Consider the following 9,332-nt stretch of genomic DNA (forward strand, 5'->3'; position numbering starts at 1 on the left):
ATGGTATTTAGTGGGATGGGAGGTGCAGTAGAAATTATGGACTGGCTTTTCAACTCCTGTTCCAACCCATTTATGGAATCACTTTCTGAACTACAGCTAGAAGGCCTGTTTGAACTGCAGAGGCAGAGAAGAAAGAAAGAAGAAAGAAAGGACAAGAAAGAAGAAAGGAAAAGAAGGAAGGAAGGAAGTGAGGGAGGGAGGGAGGGAGAGAGGAGGGAGGGAAGGAAAGAAAAAAGAAAGATGGATGAAAATTACACTTCCCAGCCTCTTGTAGCTAAGGTCTGACTGCCCCCCGCGTTCCCCGCTTTGTGAGTCTTAGGTGGAGAAAATGAACAGTTTAGCTCTGTGCAGTGGCAGTATCGTAGCCAATGAGGTTTATCCGAGGGGCGATCATTGCTAATTGAAAATGAACAGCGCAAGGCAGTGGACCTTGTGAGGAGTTGACATATTTTCACACACCTGGCAACAGAAGCACTAGATTTTTCTAGACAGCTCCGCAGAAGCACTTTGCCTGTGCTCTGGGCTTGTAGGAGCTGAGAGGCAGGTGGTGATAGTGAGCTTTCCACAGAGACGCATCAATGGTGTCACTTTGCCCAGCAGCTATTCCTCCCACCTGCAAAGCTTCCCAGCTGCCTTCCCTGTGGTAACCGCCTTCGCTTTGCATCCAGCACAGGATCTTGCACCTGAGTATTTTCCAGCTCTTCCCCAAGGGCGAACAGCTTTTGCTTCTTCCCCTCCCCGAGAAGCAGAATCCGTGTCAGGGACAGTAGCTGGAGTGTCCTGCCCTGTCCAAATCTTCCTCAGGAGCACACAGTGGAGACGGTGGAAAGAGCTAACACTAGGTGAATGCAGGTTCTCCTTGTGTCTCCGGCCCCCCCGGGGCTTTCTCAACCATCTAGCGCACAAGCTCACACTCAGACTTAAAGAATTCGCTACATCCTGGCTGTTGTTGTTGTTGTTTGTTTGTTCGTTTTTGAGACAGAGTCTCACTCTGTCCCCAGGCTGGAGTGCAGTGGCATGATCTCGGCTCACTGTAACCTCTGCCTCCTGGGTTCAAGCGATTCTTCTGCCTCAGCCTCCTGAATAGCTGGGATTACAGGTGTCCGCCACTATGCCCAGCTAATTTTTGTATTTTTAGTAGAGATGGGGTTTCTCCATGTTGGCCAGGCTGGTCTTGAACTCCTGACCTTATGATTCGCCTGCCTTGGCCTCCCAAAGTGCTGGGATTACAGGTGTGAGCCACTGCACCAGCCTATTCTGGCTGTTTTCTTCCAACCTGCTATTAAGGCTGCTCCCTCCACCCTCCTCTCACACTCTGCGGAGGGTGAAACCATCTGTGCTGCCTGATTCTCCCTGAGGGGCCTGTCACTCCTCAGAACTGACTTCACTTGCTTGCCTCACAAGCTCAGCTTTCTGATGTGCTCAAGAAAAGTTAGCGCTGTGAAGATCACACGGCTTTTTCTCCTTGCTAAGGTGGGAGTGACATCTTTGTAAAGCTCTCTACATATGAAGTGAAAACAGGACTCCCTGTTTCTGTTTCAAGATCCCACATGCGTGGTCTGAAGTTTAGCTCCCTCCCAGCAAGGGATCAAAGCATCCATGCTGCCAAAAGCTTCGGAAATGAACTATTTGTTAATTCCACGCATCTTTTAAGGGCCTACTATTTGCACATCACTCTATGAAGAGCTGAGATACTGAGATGAATGAGGCACAATCCTTGTCTTACCCTCGCTCACAGTCCTGGGGCAGTGAAAGCACAGAAACAAGCCTCATAAACTAGAGTCAAGAATGCCGCCCCAGGAGTGGGGAAAACACGGTGGGAACCTGCATCTGAATAAGTAGCACGCAGGGGCATGAGGAGCCAGAGTGATTTGAGGCTTCTTGAATTTTGTGTAAGAGTTTTCTACACGGAGACAGTAAAGAGGTATTCACAGAAAAGCGTTCCATCTATTCCTCATTCTCTGATAAGAATTCCATGTCCTGGCAGGGTTTGCCTGGATCAGAACTCTCTTTCTAGGTCACATGGGCTCACCTGGTCATAGCCACAGTGAGCTCTGTGTCTGCGTCCTGCAGGTGAACCCAGCATTCTGCAAGGCCAGCGGGTTCTGTGTGGCAGTATTAATCATGGAAACTCCGCTGCATTTGAATAAAATCAGTATTTTATTCTTGAAAAAGCGTGATGCCAATATCTAATCTGCTTTCTTTCATATTTGTCCTCTCAATATTTGTTTATTTTTATTTTATTTTATTTATGTATTTTTTGTTTGTTTTTTGGTGACAGGGTCTCACTCAGCCCCAGGCTGGAGCTGGAGTGCAGTGACATGATCGCAGCTCACTGCGACCTCTGCCTCCTAGGTTCAAGCAATTCTCCTGCCTCAGCCTCCCGAGTCACTGAGATTACAGGCACCTGCCACTGTGGCTAATTTTTGTGTTTTTAGTAGAGATGGGGTTTCACCATGTTGGCCAGGCTGGTCTCGAACTCGTGACCTCAAGTGATCTACCTGCCTCAGCCTCCCAAAGTGCTGGGATTACAGGGGTAAGCCACCAGGCCCCACCTGTTCTCTCAGTATTTGTATTAACCTATTTGTTGTCCCCGGAGGGGATGGATGACTGGATATTAGTTTATTTATCAGAACCACTGGGGCGCATGTCACCACTGGTCTGGAAAGAATGGAGAGGCTTCGCTGCTGCCAAAGCTCTCCTGGTTTGGCCTCACCTGGACGGTCGACTACATCGGCGCCAAGGCAGGAACCGTGCAGCCCAAACAAGGACTCGCTAGAGTCAGACGCCCAAGAGAACGGGCTCATAAGCCAAAATCTAGTCCTTTTGTGAAAGATGAGCCTGTGGGACGCTGAATTTAAAGAAGAGTTTTAGCAGAGGATGTCGAGTCCCAAGCGTGGGCATCAGTCTGTGAACAAACCCAGGCCCTGAATCTGGCGAGATGGGCAGAACAGGAGGAGGAGCCAGGACCGGAGATGAGTGCCCAGGTGGGCCAGGGCGGGCAGAGTCCAGCCCCACTGTCCCCGTCACCACCACTGGAGCATCATTTCAGAAAGCCGTGCCCGTCATCCACACAAACACACACGGACCACGGCTTTCAAAGCAGAGCCATGTTGAACGAGAAGAGCACGGTCAGTGCGCACGGCGGTCCACACGCACGGTGCGGTGGGATTGACTTTAATGTATTAAACGTGGTGACACTACACACTGAATGGCAGCTGTCGGAATGTATATAAAAGATGTTTGTGAAAGGCACAAACCTTGTGATTTGAAGAACTAGAGAAAGATCGTTCAGCCATTGAGGTTTACCTTTCTGTGACCTACTAACTCACGAAACAGGTTGACAAAGAGAGGATCAGACTATAAAAGAGGAGGAAAGATGGATCTTGTAGGAAATTCCACAGTTTGGTGGAATTTGCTGGCACACCGATGTCCTTCTGCCTTGATATTTAAGGCTCTCCCCCTGGGCAGGGGTCAGTGTACCAGCCCTGCCCTGTACAATTCAATGCTGTGTGCAAACTACACTGCTGGCCAGTTTGTGGTTGCCTTAGCAACCTACTTAAGTCTTTTGCTGTTATTTTGAACTTCTGAATAAGCATGAAGGTAAAATAGTTGTCAACATTTGCTGGATATGATCTATTTATTTTATTTATTTTTTATTTTTTGAGACCGAGTCTTGCTCTGTCACCCAGGCTGGAGTGCAGTGGCCCGATCTCGGCTCACTGCACCCTCTGCCTCTCAGGTTCAAGTGATTCTCCTGCCTCAGCCTCCCAAGTAGCTGGGATTACAGGCGCCCACCACCACGCCCCACTAAATTTTTTTGTATTTTTACTAGAGATGGAGTTTCATCATATTAACCAGGTTGGTCTCAAACTCCTGACCTCAACTGATCTGCCCAACTCGGCCTCCCAAATTGCTGGGATTACAGACATGAGCCACCGCGCCTGGCCGCCAGGTATGATCACAGAACGTTCCTTAAAAATCACTTTAAGCAAATGTTTTCCTTATTGCAAGTGTTCCTTTGCATCCCATTTCCCTACTGAAGCGTATGAAAAGACATTTTCTTTTGTTTTGTTTCTGAAACTGATATTTCATTGAGAATATTTTTCTTGCAAGGGTGAAAAAAAATCACTACACTGTTATATAATTTGAATCCAAGTATTACCATCCAATTTTTTATCCTAATACAGTGAAAAATTCAGCCATCTAAGTATTTATGATCATCCCCTTCTCAGTATTTTAACAGCTTGAAAGCAATTTTAAGCAAGTTGGTGCTGGTATCTGGTAGGAAACATTGCCTTCACCAGCATAGTGCCCACGCTCCCCATCGTCCATCTCTGTAGCAAACACGCATGCTTATGGTAATGGCTGTCCAGAGGCGGCTGTCCTGTGTGGCTGCTCTGGAAATGTGGGTTTCACCATCCTTGAAGAGAATCCCTGCGGGCGAATCATAAGAGGTTGAAGACACAAATTGTCCAGAGTTTAAAGTCACAAATAAAGCATTTCTTCATAATGAGACTTATCAGTAGGGCTAGAAAGGACACAATTACATAGGATATAAATTATATTTTCATTGCATATATATAAATTGTGATGTTGTATATCTAGGTAAAAATCCTAAAGCATAGAAGTGAGTTTAAGAAGTGTTTTAAATAACAGATAAATGTGCATTTTCCTCAATAATAACCCATTTATTCAGTTTTATACTTACACATGGTTTTTATGCTTTTATTTGATCCTCATTATAAGTCTATGAGGTGGACAAGGAGATATTGTTTGCTTATTTAGCTGATGACAAATTACATGCATATTTAATAAAGATAGAAAAATCCTGAATTCTCCCTTGGCAAAGCCGAGCTATGGATAGATTAAATACATTCTTCACTGCCCCAAAGACCAGATCAAACCCTGCAGCTGTCATTACCCAGACAAGGGAGGCAAAGCCAAGATGATTCTGGCCTGGATTTTGTAAACTGTGTCAATCCATTCCCTTTGCTTTGGGAGTGGTGTATTGCTCTGGAAATCCCTGACCGTGTCAGGAGGTGAAATAAAAACAAGCTCCTTGATTTCCAGTTGTGACCTCTGACCGCTAGAGGACAGTATTGTTCTCTGCACAGCTTGCGGAGAACCCAGTCTAGAAGAAATGATGGGACCCCGCAGTCAGTACACCCCACACCTTCCCAGGCTGGGCCTGGGCCATACCGATCAGGGATGGGATGTGGCTTTGCATCTCCAGTTCCAGATGGCATCTCGTTCCCCAGCCCTGTGCACTCACAGAGCTTTGGCCTCTGCACTGGGTAGTGTGAGGGGAAAGACGCAGTCTGTTGGGGATTCATTATGTCTTTTCACCCTTGAAGCCTCTTCCTAAGTGATACGCTATGGATGAGTCATTGTTATCATAGGCTCAGAGTTTTTTCAGCCTGATTTATTTAATCTCTAGAGAAAGGAAAACAGGAGATGATTGCTTTGATCATGCTGTTCGCTATTCTGAAATGTACAAAGGGAGGGGAGAGAGAGAAAAAAAAATCTCTGCTCCCATAATGAACTATTATATAAAAACTGCTATATAAGAAGATACACGGCACAATCCCGAGTGTAACGTACTTCACTGTGTTCAACATGCTTCCGTGGGCGTGTGTGGGTGGAAAGATGTTTCTGGTGACTGCCAAACAATCCAGTGTTTCTAGAGATAAAAAGTCTGTAAAAGTTTTCTACTGTGAGGAATGATAGGCTTTGTGACCTATGTGATGTGTGCTCTCTATAGTCCAAATGAAGACAGTAACTACTGATCTGTGAAACCTCTGCAAGAAGACAGGGCTGCTCACGGCCACACGCCCAGTCTCACTGGTGACGCCTTCGCCCTCCTCTGGGTTCCCTGTTTCTCCCTCCTCCGAACTAAGCATCTGTCTCCCTCTGACAAGTACCTTCTGCTACCTTATGTTTCAGATCAATTTCTAGAGACACTAGATAGATTTCAATTCTGTGAAGATTTACTACGAATCACACAGTCCTGGGCCATGTGCTAACACGTATTCACGTGATGCTGGCTCCAGAGCTCAGCAGGCTGAGGGCCTCCGACATCCCCCTCACAGCCGCCGCCTGTCCCGCAGGTGCTGGCTTCTGTTGCAGACACAGGCTCCCTAGGCAGCCCTATGCTCTGTGCAGCTATGCCTGGAAGCTTTGGGACGTCTCACCAATGCCCTCCCTGTTCCACTCTGGACACCTGCCCTTCTACGAGTCTCTTCTCTCAAAGCCTCCTTACCCGGCTGCTGTCCGTATTGCAGAAGAGGGCAGGGCACAGGGAGCTGAATCCCAGGAAGCCTATGCTGCTGAGCTCCCGAGGCCTTCAGTAAAGTAGGGTCGCCTCTCGTACACCCTCGCCCTGCCTCCACCGCCATCGGCCCAGGGTAAGGACAGCACATCAAGGCCAAACTCCCTCCCTCGTCTCTCTTTACAGCTCCATGTCTGTGAGAAGCCCTGGCTCATTCTCCTTCAGTCACAGTCTCCTCCCTAGCAGTCGTCTCAGGCACTCTGGGTTCCAGCATGGCCTACGTGAAGCCTTCCTTAAGAGTGAGAGCGCAGGACGTCCGCACTCAGGAAGCTCACGTTCACGGCTGTGCCTCTTCCTACACTCCGTAGAGTAAACCGTGCACAGTAGATGCTGATGAAGTGTTAGGTGAGAGTGGTGATGATGAGTGTGGAAATATGCCTTAATTTTATGGGTTACCAACCTGTCATTGACTTCATGTTCAATCTGGCAAGAGCTAAGAGAGATACTATTGAGTATTTTAACACAGACTTCACTTGCTTGGTTGAACCATAGACAGAATCCATCTTTAATGACCTATTACTGTTACTGAACTGAACTGGTGTCTGCTCTCCCAGTGGGGTGAGGTCAAACATCCACACCGTGGTTGGCAGCAGGAGAAAGGAAGGTATTTATTTGCAGGATGCCAACAAGGAGAATTGGGCACTCACACTTGAGACCTGACCTCTCGATGGCTTACAGGTAGCAGTTTTTAAATCTGGAGAAACAGAGGTTATAGGCAAAGAAGCCAGTTAATACATTGAGGCTATATATTAGTTTGGCCTAAAAAAGTGGGGTGTCATGAAGCAGGGTTCCACAGGTCACAGGTGGATTCAAAGATGTTCGGATTTGCAATCGGGTAAGGAGGCGAAGCTTTGTCTACAAATTGGGGGTCAGGAGAATAGAATGCTGTGGGTAGGACTCCCTCCAGGCCCCTCAGGAAGACATTTAGAACAAAGAACAGTGGTTGAAGTTTAGTCCTCAGTTCCCCATTATCGGAGGTCTCTGTGCCAGCAGATCCACTGGGTGGGGGTCTAGGTTTCTGAAAAACAGCTCACGGATATGTGTTAACATGTTGTCTTTAGCTTCCACAGGGAACCAAACACCCCCTGACTTCAACTCCCTTGGTGATTGTTTTAAGCTGCTATTACCTTCTTGCTGGTCAGGTTGCTCATTTACTCTTCAGGGCTAGCTGGGTGCCTGGAATTCCCCTTGAAGGAACTCAAGATTTTTCTTTCATGCTTGAGGGACCTGCAGGCCCCTAAGAGGGGTCCCTGCTCGGTCTCATTTCTAGTGGTTTGTTGTTAAGAAACCTCTCTAATGAGACCATGAAGTTCTTGAGGTGAAGGCACCAATCTTATATCTCTCCTTTTTTTTAATCTTATTGTTGTTACACACACTCTCCATAAACTCCGTTTTGAGTAACCCGGGTTTCAGCTGCTACTGCTTGTGTTTCTAGTTCAATCCCTCTTGTTTCCCATCTCCAACAATCCTCTCTCAGAGACATCCTTCAAGTCTTTGCTAAAATGTCACCTTCACAAAGACCTTTTCTTACTATCTTTCGGCAGGCCTCCTCTCCCCCATCTTGGCATCATTTTACCCCCTGGCTTTTATCACCACCTGACATGCCACCTATTTTCACCTTGTTTATTGCCAGCACCCACCTACCCCACCACAAAAGAAGCTCCATGAGGGAGCTTTTGTCTATTTAGTTCACTACTGTATCCTCAATGTCTACAAAAGTGTCTAGCACATAATCAACACTTCATAAACAGGTGTTGAATAAATAAATCCATCAAGCACTTCACACAGCATTTTCCCCGAAGTAGGCAGTTAGGAAATATTTATTCAGGCTAACACAACTATGTTTTCATCAGTTCGGGAAAGTGGAAGGTCAAGGATCATTTATAGAGGGTACCCCCAGAGCCTAGGGTAGCTCACCAGCTGTTAAAATCTCCAGAGAAGGGATAAATGCAATTTTGGGGGGTTAGCAAAATAAGCAAAGAATGTTTTGATATGAAGTCCTTTGGAATTGGAGTCACGGAAGACCCTGGAACTAGTAGGGCTTCTAGGATAATCGGTGGAGGATTTCAAAACCGTTTGCACTGCAGTTCTCTTTCAGTGGTGTCAGGCTTCCAGACCAAAGATACTTCTACAAATGCAGAACAGCATATTAAGGGAACCTCTGTAACAGCAACAAAACCCCGTGGGTAGCATGTGATGTCGTGATAGTAAAGCTTCATGTTACAAAACACAGAGAGATAGAGGGCGTTTACTGGGATAACACTTTGCAATAGTAACTGTTCTTGATATTTCCTTTTTTTTTCCCAACTGGGAGACTAGATATGAATTTTGTATTGCCCAAGTGTTATTCGGCACTGCAGAATGCATGTCTCTAACCATGTCATTTTATTTTCTGTATGTTTATGGTTTGACATTGGGTTCTGGCTGAGCCTGGAGGGACTGGCAGTCTGTTAGCCTACTAGTGTCTCTAGTTACCCAATTCCTAGAGATAGTGAAGGATCCCCGCCTCCAGTGAGAGCCTTTCAAATGCAAATGAACCAATCCAAAGCCCACGCCCCTAACCACCTCCTTTATTGGGGATCTCAAATTCAGGGGCATGATTCCCCCTGCCCTGATCACCCCAAACCAGGTACCAGACAGTTAGGGACAGGCCCTGTGCCTAGAGTCTGCTGAAATTGCTCAAACTCTCCACCCTGAGGCTGCTCACCCTGCCTTACCCACTTCTTCCCGTGGAATCCTCTCCCCCGCATTCTCCCCCTGCTCACTCTGCCTCCTGCCTGACCAGGTGCTTCCCGTGTGGCCACACGGTGTGGCGCTCGCTCCTCTTGGCATCTGTGAGCATGAGACTTTTTTTTCAATGGTAGTCATCTCCTATCTATTGGTCTTGCCCTATCAAAATTATAACAAAACCTGTGCTTTAAAATAGTAGCGAAGAAAAGAAGTTAATTCTTGGCATTTAAGGGCCTCTGTAGCTACGGGACTGCCATATGAACAAGCAACT

General features: G+C 46.9%; 1 pseudogene; it reads left to right on the forward strand.

Moving 5' to 3' along the window:
• The first annotated feature begins 339 nt into the window (after positions 1 to 339).
• On the forward strand, positions 340 to 470 carry LOC112425433 (U4 spliceosomal RNA; annotated as a pseudogene).
• The last annotated feature ends 8,862 nt before the right edge of the window (positions 471 to 9,332 follow it).

The sequence above is a fragment of the Macaca nemestrina genome, chromosome 3 (genome assembly GCF_043159975.1).
Source record: "Macaca nemestrina isolate mMacNem1 chromosome 3, mMacNem.hap1, whole genome shotgun sequence".
NCBI classification, from domain to species: Eukaryota; Metazoa; Chordata; class Mammalia; order Primates; family Cercopithecidae; genus Macaca; species Macaca nemestrina.